The sequence below is a fragment of the Canis aureus genome, chromosome 27 (assembly GCF_053574225.1).
Source record: "Canis aureus isolate CA01 chromosome 27, VMU_Caureus_v.1.0, whole genome shotgun sequence".
In the NCBI taxonomy this organism is placed as follows: Eukaryota; Metazoa; Chordata; class Mammalia; order Carnivora; family Canidae; genus Canis; species Canis aureus.
Genome location: NC_135637.1, coordinates 45,101,421 through 45,115,781, shown reverse-complemented (window position 1 = coordinate 45,115,781; position 14,361 = coordinate 45,101,421). Strand labels below are relative to the sequence as shown.

At 36.2% G+C, this 14,361-nt stretch overlaps 1 pseudogene; it reads left to right on the top strand.

Moving 5' to 3' along the window:
• The first annotated feature begins 4,411 nt into the window (after window positions 1-4,411).
• Window positions 4,412-5,072, top strand: LOC144299580 (large ribosomal subunit protein uL1 pseudogene; annotated as a pseudogene).
• The last annotated feature ends 9,289 nt before the right edge of the window (window positions 5,073-14,361 follow it).

The window sequence follows — 14,361 nt, the reverse complement described above, 5'->3', positions numbered from 1 at the left end:
CACTCAGTGTATAGACTTTTAGTATTGATTATTTTGCAATTGATTTTTCTTGAAGATTTTGCTTCCCTCCATTAAATACATGCTCTGGCAATGTCAACTCAGGATATTAGTTTTAATCATCAAATATCCCCACTTAAATGGGATACACATGCTGTGCAAATTATCTGCTGCAATTTTTTGGAATAGCCTATTTATTTATTTATTTATTTATTGGTTAGTTCAGTGATTAAACATTAGGAAATATCTCTTGATTCCATTGACTTTTTCAGGATTGTGTGTCTAAATATCTCAAAACATACAAATTTGCCTTTTAACTTGTGATACCTGGGGCAGCCCGGGTGGTTCAGCTGTTTAGTGCCACCTTCGGCCCAGGGCCTGATCCTGGAGACCCAGGATCGAGTCCCACGTCAGGCTCCCTGCATGGAGCCTGCTTCTCCCTCTGCCTGTGTCTCTGCCTCTCTTTCTCTGTGTTTCTCATGAATAAACAAGTAAACTATTTATAAAAAAAAAAACTTGTCCTACCTGGTTTGTATTTGGATTTCTCTAGTGTGGTCTGGAGCAGCAGTGACAGGCGAAATTCATCTATGGAATGAGCATTAGCTATTTAGGGAGTATCAGTCTCATCCTGGTTCTAAGGACAAAGAGCAGCAAGATCTAATGTGACATATGTCATGATTGGAAGCCAAAGTGGCATCTTGCATGTATTAGCCACCATGAAAGGTGTGTAATTTTTATATTTTCTTATTTAAAATCTCATTTCTAAGTCATTTAATAGAATTTGAATGTTACAGTCTACCTAGGTCAATTTTGTATTATACAGTTGGAAATTTTAATTGTCTGATAACAAAAACTGTTTCTACTGTATTGTGACAAAAGTCTAAGATGCAGTGGCCTGGGTCAGTCTCTGAGCCATGTTTATTGCTGTTAATGGAAGGAGCCAAGGCCAATTACTGCCTGAACGAGGGGAATGTCAACTTCTCAGCCACAGCACGGTATACTGAAAAAGGCCAAGTTCAGAAATAGAAAGGAGAAAAATGTCAAAGTGGACCAGCAGCTAGGGTTTCTTTACCCATCTCCAAGAAGGAAAAATGTCATTTATCTTTTCCTAATTATGATCTGTCTCCATCTGATCCCAGCTGATTTTGCTCCTAATGGATGGTGCTTCTCTTATATCCCCACACAAAAAATTGGAAAAAGGAGAATGATAGTACCCATCCTGAAGGACTCTTCCAACAATTTCATGAGATTATATATGCAAAATACTTAGCATGGTCCCAGACATATTGTAACAAGCCAATCAATGCCAGCTGTTAATACCATTATTGTACCTACCAAAGCCTTATGGTAGCGTAATATATTATGATTCAGCCATTTCCTTAATCCTGTATCACTGCAACAGCCCTGGAATACCCCACTGGATCTTAAGGATTTTTCTTTATTCATATTGATTTTCTTACATTAACACTTTCTTTATTACTAGCTGTCACAAATTTTCAGTGATTTTCTCTTGTCTAACAAATTAAACCTAAGCTCTTAGAGGGAAAGCTAAACACTGTTCCAAAATAATCCAATTAAGAAATGGGCAGAAGATCTGAATAGACACTTTTTCAAAGGAGACATCCAGATGGCCAATGGACACATAAGAAAGATGCTCCCCATCACTCATCTCAGAGAAATGCAAATCAAGACTATAGTGACATCCTGCCACACACCTGTCAGAATGGCAAGTATTAAAAAGATAAGAAAAAGCAAGTATTGGCAAAGATGTGTGGAAAAGGGAACCCTCTTTGTGCTGTCGGTAGGAATGTAAACTGATGCAGCTGCTATGGAACACAGTATGGAGACCTTCCAAAAATTAAAAAAAAAATAGCTTGCCATGTGTGCATGTGCAAACACAGACACACATGTATACAGACACGCACCCACACAATTTAATATTACTCACCCATGAAAAGAGGAGATATCTTCATTTGTGACAACATGGGTGGACCCAGAGGGTATTATGCTAAGTGAAATAATATAGAAAAAGACAAATATCATATGATTTCATTTATATGTGGAATCTAAAAAACAAAACAAAGGAGCAAACCCTACAGAAACAGAAACAGAGGACAAATTTGTGGTTGCCAGAGAGAAGGGGGCTGGGCAAAATAGGTGAAGGAGATTAAGAGGTACAAACCTCCAGTTGTGAAATAAATAAGTCCTGGGGATGGAAAGTACAGCAGGGAATAGAGTCAATAATACTTAGTAACTTTGGATGGTGGTGGGTGGTAACTACATTTTATCATGGGGACCACGGTGATTCAACCTGGAGCAGATGGTGTTTGCTCTGAGCTGAGGCTGGAAGGACAAGCCATGGGAAGTGCTCGTAGGGGTATTAAACTAACTGTTGCTTTGTTCTCGTGGGTCTGGAGGACTCTGGAAAGCTGAATGTCGTCGGCTCCCAGATCTTTTCTCCTGGCACCCCCTCCTGCTGATGTGCTAGGAGTGGGTCTCAGCTTTTCCTGCCTAGGCACGTGGATGTTTTCTCAGGGACCCTGGGTAGGAATCACTCATCCAGTTTCTGGATTTCTCTTAAAAGGAACTGGGTCATGTTTAGCTAATTATTTGGTATGTCCACAAGAGGATCTTCTGATCCCACTACGTCGCTGTTCACTCAAGAAGCGATGACCTCTGAGAATATTGTATAAAATATACCTCAAATGACTCCAAATCATCAAAAATCGTTAAATACTGTTAACAATTGTCTAAGAACACTGAACAGTCTACATGAAAAAGGTTTCCATCAGGAAAGGTAAAAATACACGTTAAACACGTTAAATTGCTCAGCTTAAACATCCGGAGAGCAAGCCCCTGTCCCCTCAAGTGGGCTGGTCCATGCTTTTACTGAACAGGTGCATTCACTTCAGAGCTGAGACGTTACTTCATCTCTACCCTGCCCTGAAGTTCTTCTGAGATGGAGACAAGCTCCCTGGGTGTACATTTCAAGCTTCTACATGGAAACAAATATTGTTGCATTTTTCCTCAGGTCTTCAGAACTCCAAATATGAACATATTGGTTCCCTCTTCCTCCTCCTCCTCCTTCTTTTATAAGTATGCCAGTGTTGATCCAAGTTGGGGCTTTAGGACTATGCATATGAACAGGAGATAAACTGACCAATTGCGTGTGTTGCTTTAATTTTTTTTGTTTGTATAACCATTCTTTAATATATTTTGAAGGTGTGAGGTGTATTTTTAGTAAAAAATATGGTCATTCATATGCTGGTGGGATATACCTTCATCACCAGCGTCATCGATGTACATTTGGATCAGGAAATGCCAACTGCTAAAAGCTAGGAGGAAATGGATTCAGAATCAGGGCAAGAAAAAGCTTAAGGTTCTAATTATAACTTTTGTGATCTTACTGGGCCAATCTTGCAGAATTCAAGTCCTGAAACCTCAGTATGGTGGGGTCAGTGAAACAGCTTATGTGAGCATCTTGGCAATTTTTTAAATGCCACAAGAATGATTTGATCGTTTTTGCTTATGATCTAGGCATTTGCAACCTTCAGTAGGTGACCAGTCAACCAATATATAAAGCTAATGAGAATTATTCTGATTTGTGATTCCCTATGAACGATTTTCAGGGTGAGATGAGAAATCAGAAAGAATCTACTCTTAGTTATAAATTAGTAGCATCTGAAATTCTTCTTTCTTGAATTCACTTTTCATCTTTATCTTGTGACATTGCTAGAAATTCCCAGAATATTATCTCCTAATGTGGGCAGGACAAATCCTTGTTAAACAAATACTAGTTTTTGGAAGGGATAATACCTAAAATAATGTTGTGAAATAAAGAAAATGACTAAAACAGTCTTGATGAATAGGGTTGTAATGGGAAGTAGAGTTGGGTGTCTAATGCTTGGATTGTCCCGATTTGGGCAGGAGGTGGTCTGGTCCTGTGAACACGGGAGGAAAAGTATTAGAGACCCACAGAACAATGTGTCCTCTCAATGGAGTCATCTAAATAAAATAGATTTGGGAAGCAAATACTTTGTCTAACATTTGAAGACAGATCTTAGACAACAACAAAGCATTGAATATATAGGACATATTGTATATATAGTTACTTCTAGAAGAAATGGTATTTTGGGGGTAGATTATATAGATTGGAGAACTGTACACAAATTAATTTCATACTTTCATTCACATAAAGTTCCAAGTCTAGTTTATGGTGTTAGGAGTCAGGATACTATCCTTGGGGACGTAGTAACTGAACACAGCAGGGGGAGGTCCCCGGTGCTGGTGATTGTCTTATTTCTGATCTCGCTCCCCTATCCATTCTGGAAACACATGGACTGTGCATATGATTTGAGGACTTGTCTGCATCTAATGTTATACCTCACAAATTTGAGGAAAATGTAAGCGAGCCATGAGAAACGAAGTCTCCTGCAACACCCTGTACGAGGTCCTGCATGGGAACCAGTGCAAGCACCAGAAGTTTCTGGAGACGGTGGAGCTGCAGATCGGCCTGAAGAACTATGACCCTCAGAAGGACAAACGCTTCTCGGGCACCATCAGGCTTAAGTCCACCCCCCGCCCCAAGTTCTCCGTGTATGTTTTGGAGGACCAGCAGCACTGTGATGAGGCCAAGGCAGTGGACATTCCCCACATGGACATTGAAGCGCTGAAGAAACTCAACAAGAATAAAAAACTAGTCAAGAAGTTGGCCAAGAAGTATGATGCCTTTTTGGCTTCAGAATCTCTGATCAAGCAGATCCCACGAATCCTGGGTCCAGGCCTGAATAAAGCTGGCAAGTTCCCTTCCTTGCTGACCTACAATGAGAACATGGTGGCCAAAGTGGAGGAATTGAAGTCCACCATCAAATTCCAGATGAAGAAGGTGCTATGTCTGGCAGTGGTGTTGGCCACGTGAAGATGACGGAAGATGAGCTCATGTACAACATCCATTTAGCTGTCAATTTCCTGGTGTCCTTGCTCAAGAAGAATTGGCAGAACGTCCGGGCTTTGTACATCAAGAGCACCATGGGCAAACCCCAGTGCCTTCGCTAACGGTTTAATAAATCCTAGTGCTACCGTAAAAAAAAAAAAAAAAAAAAAAATTGAAGAAATGAAGAAAGATTCCATTGCTAAAAATGTTTGGAAAATAATGTTCCATAAGAAACTGTCTTTTAATTTGTTAATATAATGTTTAACATAATTTCATTTTCTAAAACAAATTGCTTGATACATTTCAATTCTTAAATTATTCTGCACAGTGGGAAAACTTCTACAAATTAGAATACTGGAGACCTTCCAAAAAGATAACTTGTAAAAAATTGAAAAACTACCCTAAAAATATCAGTCTATTTGCTTTAGACTCTTCTGATAGGCAGCTTTAAACAAGTTTTCCATTCTTGAATTAATAATGTACTTCTTAAATATACTTATTGTTATAAATCTGAAAAGATGTTTTATCTTCCACCTAACACAATTTAACATCTTCACACATCAACTTTGTTGTGTTTTAATAGCTTAGGCACATTTCAATAATGTTGGGTTTTATTTTGTGATTTCATTACAAAACAGCTTGCACAAACCAAATTCAAACAATCTTTTTATTTAAAATTCCATCTGAAAATTCATTTCTGGGTTTTAGTTTTTCTTTAAAAAGAAGCAAACATTTAGCCATGGCTAAATGAGCCATGGCTCACAAAATGTAAGAAAAAAAAAGAAAAAAAAAAGAAAAAAATAGTTCATTTTGTCTTTCCACCAAAATTCCTTTGTTTTACAAAAAAAATGTTTTCAAACTTTAATTGATATAATCATACTATCTTAGAAGGAAATTTTGCTTTGTTTTGCTTGGTTTGATTTTGAATTTTAATGGGTAGTCTAATTTTTTAAAGATTTAAAAAATATTTGTTATCTAGATTAAAACTTTATTAGAAACTGTATGGAAATCAGAATCATAAACTCTGAGTTCTAGTGCTATTTTTACCATTAAATTTCTCTGGGCACCCATTTCCTTGCTGGTCTCAGCGTCCCCCAAAGTTGAATCTTTCCCATAGGCAGTCTCTGATTCAGCCTCCCACCAAGTTCTAGGCCTGACTTTTTCATGACTGTTGACACACTGTGGAGTCCTACTGGAGTCACCTCACCCTATCGCACATACTTTGTAGGGTTCTGAGGGGTGAGAACTGGTTCAAGGGGAAAGGTCACTTGAGTCTTCTACGATAAACCATTTACAATGTCACACATTTTTGTCCCATGTCCCTCAAAATTCAGCGTGCTCCAAATCTCGATCTATCTCCCTAATTGAGCAATGTCTAGTCTACCTGTGACCTCTCTCATGTGCATAATCATGCTCAAAGTTGAGGTGCCTGTCTTCCTGTCTATGACAGTGAAAGGGGTACGAGGAGAATCCCCTCCTCTTATGAAAACACAGACGTATTCAGCCACAGGAGAGGAAGGGCATGGACAGCACACTTTAGATAGATGGCTGAGTTTAAAGATATTTCATAATGAATCTCAAGTTGTTTGTCTTTTAGGATAAAAATGGATAATGGGCTAATGAGGTGCTGGGTATTGCTCCTTCTCAGCAACAACTGTATTTGGAGCAGAGCTATGCTTTGAAATCAGTAGTTTTTGGTTTGGATTACCAGCCAAAATTATTCAGTAGGAAAAGAATCCCATTTTTTACACATCAAGAATATTATGGCACATGGATAAACTAAGTATACCTTTCTATGTTTTGATCTCCCACAGTGTTAAAATAGAATTTTGATGACTTTACTATTTCTTATGTTCCTCTCCACCCAGAGGTGATGATGATGATGATGATGATGATTTGTGTTAGGAATACATCAACCACCACAACCTGAAAAGAATATGAGGAAAATAGGGTGACAGGAGAGCATGAGTTTTCTCCTGGGCATTTACAAATAACTCACAGAAGTAACTGTCACTAAAAGTAGAAAAGATAGTTTAGGACATATTATTGATGATATTGATGACTATAAAATTCTAAATAGCTTTTGAGATTGTTTTTATTTGAAAATAATTTCAAACTTAAAAGGAGATTCTAAGTGTAGTACAGAAACATTCTTATCCACTTTACCAGATGCACTTATTAACATTTTACTGATTTTGCTTTATGATTTTTGCTCTATCATTATTTATCAATCTATTGTAATTTATCATCATATTTCTGTCTCTGTCTATAGTAAGCAGAATTCTAAAAATCCCTCCTTCCAGCTCCCAGGTTCCTGTTTCTTGGTCATTCGATCAAACGTTAATATAGGTGCTGCTGCTATGAAGAGATTTTGCAGCTGTAATTAAAGTCCTAAGTCCTTTAACCTTGAGATACAGACCTTACCCTGGTAGATCTTATATGATCACGTGAGCCCTCTAAAAGTCAGAAGTCGGAGAGAGTAGAAAGGGGATTAGAAAGACTCAAAGCGTGAGAATTCAGTGTGTTGTTGTGGATTTGAACCCAGTTGTACACAAAGGAATGTGAGTGGCTCTAAAGACCTAAGATTTTCCTGGCTGACAGGAGGGAGGAATGGCCCTTCCTATGCTCTTACAACCAGAACTAGCTTATAAGTGTCGTATTCACAATACTCTTATTTTTCTGAATCATTCGTGAAAATTATATCCCCTCCCTGGATATGTCATTGGGTGGTTCTTAAGAATAAGAGTACTCTCGTAGTTATCAACTGAAGCACATTTATCTTTGATATAACAGTTTTATCAAATGTGTTATTTATAGTCCAGTTTTTGACCTAATAATGTTCTTGGTGGCATTTTATTTTTATTCTAGGGAGCATCTCTGCTACGTCCGTGGGCACATCCCTATTACTTTTTTGAGTGGTTCTTTATTTTCTAATATAATAATATGACCAGACTCATCTTATCTATACAGAAACTTGACTTGGCATCAACCCTTTCCCAAGAATACTTTAGAACCTTAGATATTTTAACTGAAGGGATTATATTGAGATTGTGCTGTAAGAACATCCCAGACATTATTTGTATCCATATGTTATCCATTTATTCAGTGTCCATGGCACTGTGATATTTATTTCTGAATTGGAGCAAGCTTAGTCACTGGTAATCAGTGAATGTATTAATAATAGTAATAGCAGTTGTCACTTATTGAATGTTTTCTTGTGCCAAACACTATGCTTAGGATGTGTATATTTCATTCCATTAATCATGCCTTGTCCTTGAGAATTATAATAATTTTATTAAAGTTCAACATGGTCAAATTACCAGCTCATGGTCACACAGGAGAGAACCAACTCCAAATATCATGTTTTTAGTGCTACATACTGTGGCACTTCTTTTAGAAGTAATTCATCCTCTAGAGACATACGAATGCATATACACTGTGTGCATGTGGTAAAAATAGAAACATGGATAGAGAGATGAGAGATGATTGATACATAGATAGATGATAGATAATAGATGCATAGGTAGATAGAAACATAGAAGCATAGAAATAAATATGGATAGATGATAGAAAGATAAATAATAGAAACAGATGATGATAGATAATAGAAATAGATATAGATAGATGATAAATAGATAGATAAATAGATAGATAGATAGATAAATAGGAGTTAGATAGAGGCCTAGGAGGTATACAGATTTTAGGCACTCATGGGAAACATGTAAGTCTTATTTATTTATTTATTTATTTATTTATTTATTTATTTATATTTTATTTTTTAAAGGTTTTATTTATTTATTCATGAGAGACACAAAGAGAGAGGCAGAGACACAGGCATAGAGAGAACTCAATGTGGGACTCGATCCCGGGACTCCAGGATCACACCCTGGGCCAAAGGCAGATACTCAACCAGTGAGCCACTCAGGCATCCCTACATTTAAGTTTTTAAAAGGGTTACCTGTTTTTATTGCCTGAGAACAAGACTCTATGTATCATAAAGGAAAACTATTATTTAGTTTTTATGTTATCATGTATGGACACTACAGAGAATGATAATTTGCTAATACTTATCCAGAGAAGGTATTTCTCTGTATATGCATTATTTATGTCTTAATCCACAGCTAGTGATACTTTCAATTCAAGTGAAGGTATTTATATAGGATTTCAAAAACTGGGGATTAGTATCAGACACAAATGGATTGTTTTTTAAATGCATGTAGTCTTTGAATTTACCATTTTAAAACTCAATACACAGATTAATAGTGGGATGTATATTAATTTGTGCAAGGAAGAATGTCCAGAGTGTTTGAGAGTAGTACTTCTGGAGGGCTGGTCATGGACCACCATGAGATGTGAACTGTTTGTCACTGGCTCACATGATGAGTTTAGAAAGTGAGAGTAGGCACTTGGAAACTGTTACTGAAATTACCATTGTCATTATACATATGCATGAGGTCATTTTCCTAATACTTTATTATATTTTGGGACGCCTGGGTGGCTCAGCGGTTGAGCATCTGCTTTCAGCTCAGGACATGATTCCAGTGTCTGGGATCAAGTTCCACATCCAGATCCTTGCTTCTCCTTCTGCCTATGTCTCTGCCTCTCTCTCTGTGTCTCTCATGAAAATAAATAAAACCTTAAAAAAATACTTTGTTATATTTTTAAAAGTATCAGTCCACCATGGGTTGGAACTGAAACAACACACACACACACACACACACACACACACAAGATCCTAGATTGCAGAGTTTGTAAAGTAATAATCTACAGAATACAGAATTAAGTCCAAACTAAAGGTTCACCTGAAATATCGAGGCCACAAAATATTTAAAAAATTATATATGGCTGTCTGTTACTTAACCTTTCTATTTGAATGTCTCATTTTCCTTTTTTCTCTAAGAATTATATTTATGTATATAAAAAATAAGATTCTTACTCCCTAACTGCCAAATCTCCTTGGCTTCTTCTCAGCTCAATTGTTGGACAAAACTCAATTTCTATATCAATATTTTAAAAAGGTCATTGTTACCCATGCTTCATAGCTTCTTCTGAATTTAATTCAAAGTCTGCATCATAGTGTCAGGACAGCAGAGAACTAGTTCTTGTCTAATTCACAAGCTCTTTTGCGATTTAGAACTTGAGAAACATCAAGGACACAGAGTTCACTGAGAAAATTAACCACTGTCTTGTGAATAAAGTGCATACATAAAGCACCCAGCGATACCAAATTGAGTTAGGCAGTTGGCAGGATGAGGGATCAATAGCATCTTGGCCTGTTGATGAGAAATGCTGACTGATTTGTGGCATCATGGTGAGCTCTAGACACCACTCACAGTATTTTTTATTATTTTTCCTATAAAACCATAACATGATCATCATATACAAATTTAGAATTATAGAAAGCCATCATGATTAAAATGAGAATCACATGTATTCTTACCACCTAACATAGCTGTTTGCAAGATTGTATCCAGTCAAAGGTATGTGTGTTATTGGTGTTATGTACGTACATACATTTTTTTCCCTTGGGATTCATTTTCCCCCCTATTTCTTTTTTTTAATAAATTTATTTTTTATTGGTGTTCAATTTACCAACATACAGAATAACACCCAATGCTCATCCCGTCAAGTGCCCCCCTCAGTGCCCATCACCCATTCTCCCCCACCCCCCCGCCCTCCTCCCCTTTCCCCCTATTTCTAAATTGAAGTATAATTGACACACAATGTTACATTAGCTTCAGGTGTACAACATAGGGTCTTGACAGGTCTATACATTATGCTATGCTCACAAGGGTAGCTACCATTTGTCACCACACAAGGCTATTACAATGCATGGACAATGTTCCTGGTACTGTACCATTCAACCCTGTGACTCATTCTTCTCGTAACTGAAAGCCTGTTCCCCCCTCCCCTCCATCCCTTTCATCCATCCCCTGCTTCTGCTCTGGCAACCATCTCTTTGTTCTCTATATCTATGGGTCTGTTTCTCCCTTTGGCTTATTCATGTGTTCCTTCACGCGTTTTGTTTTTTTAGATTCCACATTTAAGTGAAATCAAGTGATATTTGTCTTTGTCTGACTTATTTCACTTAGCATACTACACTCTAGCTCCATCCATGTTGTTACAAATGGCAAGATCTCATTTTTTCTTATGCCCGAGTAACATTTTATATATGCCAGGTCTTGATCCATTCATCTATTTTTGAACCCTTGGGTTGCTTCTACATTTTGGCTATTATAAATAATGCTGCAATAAACAGGTGTGAATATATCTTTTCAAATTAGTGTTTTCATTTTCTTTGGGTAAATCCAAGTAGTGGAATTACTGGATCGCATGTTAATTCTATTTCTAATTTTTTGCAGAACCTCCATACTTGTTTTCCACAGTGGCTGTACCAATTTGCATTCCTACTAACAGTGCAGCAGGGTTCCTTTTTTTTTCTTCACATTCTCACCAACACTTGCTATTGCTTATCTTTTCGATACTAGACATTCTGACAGGTGTAAGATTTTGATTTGCATTTTCCTAACGATGACTAATGTTGAACATCTTTTCATGTGTCTGGTGGCCATCTTGACGTCTTCTTTGGAAAAAAAAGTCTATTCAGGTCCTATGCCCATTTTTAATTGGACTATTTGGTTTTTTTTTTTTTTTTTTGTATTGAGATGTGTAAATTCTTTACCTATTTTGCATGTTAACCCTTTATCAGATATATCATTTGCAAATATCTTCTCCCATGCAGTAAGATGTCTTTTTGTTTTGATGATGGTTTCCCTTGCTGTGTAAAAGCTTTTCATTTTGAGATAGTCCCAGTAGTTTGTTTTTGCTTTGATTTCCCTTGCATAAGGAGACATATCTAGAAAAATATTTCTATTATTGATGTTAAAGAGATTACTACCCATATTTTCTGCTTGAAGTTTTATGACTTCAGGTCTCACATTTAGGTCTTTAATCCACTTTGAATTTATTTTGTATATGGTTTGAGAAAGCTGTGTATGCTTGGGATAGCGGTCCAGTTATCCCAACTTCATTTTTTTGAAGAGGTTGCCCTTTCACCATTGCATATTCTTACCTGCTTTGTCATAAATTAATTGACCATGAAGGTGTGGGTTTATTTCTGGGTCCTCACTTTGATCAATGTCTGTTTTTGTGTCAATATCATACTGTTTTGGTTACCATAGCTTTATAGTATACCTTGAAATCTGGGATTTGTGATGCCTTCAGCTTTTTTGTTGTTTTTCAAGATAGTTTTGTGTGTTTAGGTGTTTTGTGATTTCATACATGTTTTAGTATTATTTGTTCTAGTTCTGCGAAAAATGCTGTGGTATTTTGATAAGGATGACATTGAATCTGTAGAATGCTTTGGGTAGTATGGACATTTTAACAGTATTAGTTCTTTAATCTAGCATGGCATGTTTTTTAAATTTTTATTGTCTTCAATTTTATTCAACAAAATTGTATAGTTTTCAGGAGTAAACATCTTTCACTTCCATGGTTGAGTTATTCCTAATTATTTCATTCTTTGTGGTGCAGTTGTTAATGGAATTGTTTTCTGTTGGTTTGTTTTTTAATTTACTTTCTGCTGTTTGTCTTTGGTGAAAAGAAACACAGCCAATTTGTATATGTTAATTTTGTATGCTGCAACTTTACTGAATTCATTTATTACTTCTAATAGTTTTTGGTGGAGTCTTGAGGTTTTTCTACGTATGCAAATATAGAAAGTATCATGTCATCTGCAAATAGTGACAGTTTAACTTCTTCCTTACTAATTTGGATGTCTTTTATTTCTTTTTCTTGTCTGGTTGCTGTGGCTAGGATTATGTTGAATAAAAGTAGTAAGAGTAAACATCCTTTTCTTCCTTCTGATCTTAGAGAAAAAGCTCTTAGCTTTTCACTACAGAGTATGAGGTTAGCTGTGCGTTTTTCACATATGCCTTTCATTATGTTCAGGTATGCTTCCTGTTCTTTGGAATATTTTGAGAAAATAAGTATTAACTAAGGTATTATGTGTATATAAATTTTGGCAGTAATTTTTAACCTGCTACCAGAGTCATTTTTTTCTAATGTAATCTAAAGTTTTTCAAAAGCATGACTTTAAACAACTGCATAGTATTTCATAATATATTTAACAATTTCTTCATTGGTGAACATTTACTTTTTTATTTATTAGAGGAAGGAACATTATTGTATATATATATTTGCCTGACTTTCTGAATATTACTTATGACTGATTTTTTAAAACAGTATTATTTTTTGAATTATATTTACTTCCTATTGGAATACTGTATTTTATTTTTTTGAAAACCGTATTTTTCTTTTATTTTTTTTTCTTTTATTCAAGTATGCATAATACCAAAATTGGTTCATTGAAAAATAGATATAAATTATTTCAGTTCAGTTCTTAAAATTGAACCAGTATATTAACATAATGATATAAATTATGATACAGAAATACATGTTGGAATATTCATTAAATATTAAAATTTATTAAATATTAAAATAATTAAAATATTTGTTAAATATTAAACATATTTATCTAATATTTTGTCCAAAAATGAGCCTTCCATAAAATAAATAAAACTTTCAATAGTTTGTTTTTAGTTCTTGTGATTAATTCTTTTTTTTTTTTTTTTTTTTTAAATTTTTATTTATTTATGATAGTCACACACACACAGAGAGAGAGAGAGAGAGAGGCAGAGACACAGGCAGAGGGAGAAGCAGGCTCCATGCACCGGGAGCCCGACGTGGGATTCGATCCCGGGTCTCCAGGATCGCGCCCTGGGCCAAAGGCAGGCGCTAAACCGCTGCGCCACCCAGGGATCCCTCTTGTGATTAATTCTATAATGCTAATGATCTTTAAAATATATTTATTTATTAATTATTTAAGAAAGAGAGAGAGAGCAAGGGGAGGGACAGAGGGAGAGAATCTCAAGCAGACTCCTTACTCAGCACAGAGCCCAAAGTGGGACTCGATCCCATGACCCTGAGATCATAACCTGAGCTGAAATCAAGAGTTGGACACTTAACCAACTGAGCCACCAGGTACCTCAATGATACTCTTCTATAGTTATTTAAGAATATTGGCATTTTGTATAGATTCTAGCTGTGAGAAATAGGGTTTCTCACTCTGACGCTCCCCCCATTTACTCCCTTTATTTTTGAGGTATATTGTTATTTTTGCTTTTTTTTCAAACATGGAAAAAGGACCCCTGCTTGAATGCTTTCAAATTATTCTTTCTTCTTATTGATTATTTCAGTAACTCCAAATATTGCAATTAGGTACTTTGTTCTTCTCACCAATACCCTCCACTGTGGCTGTTATAATTCCTCATTGGATAAGTTGTGGATCATTGCCCTTACAATTCCACCACTGGTTTTATCATGTTATAACATCTACCCTCTGTTTTTTATACTTTTGGTTTTATGTTCTC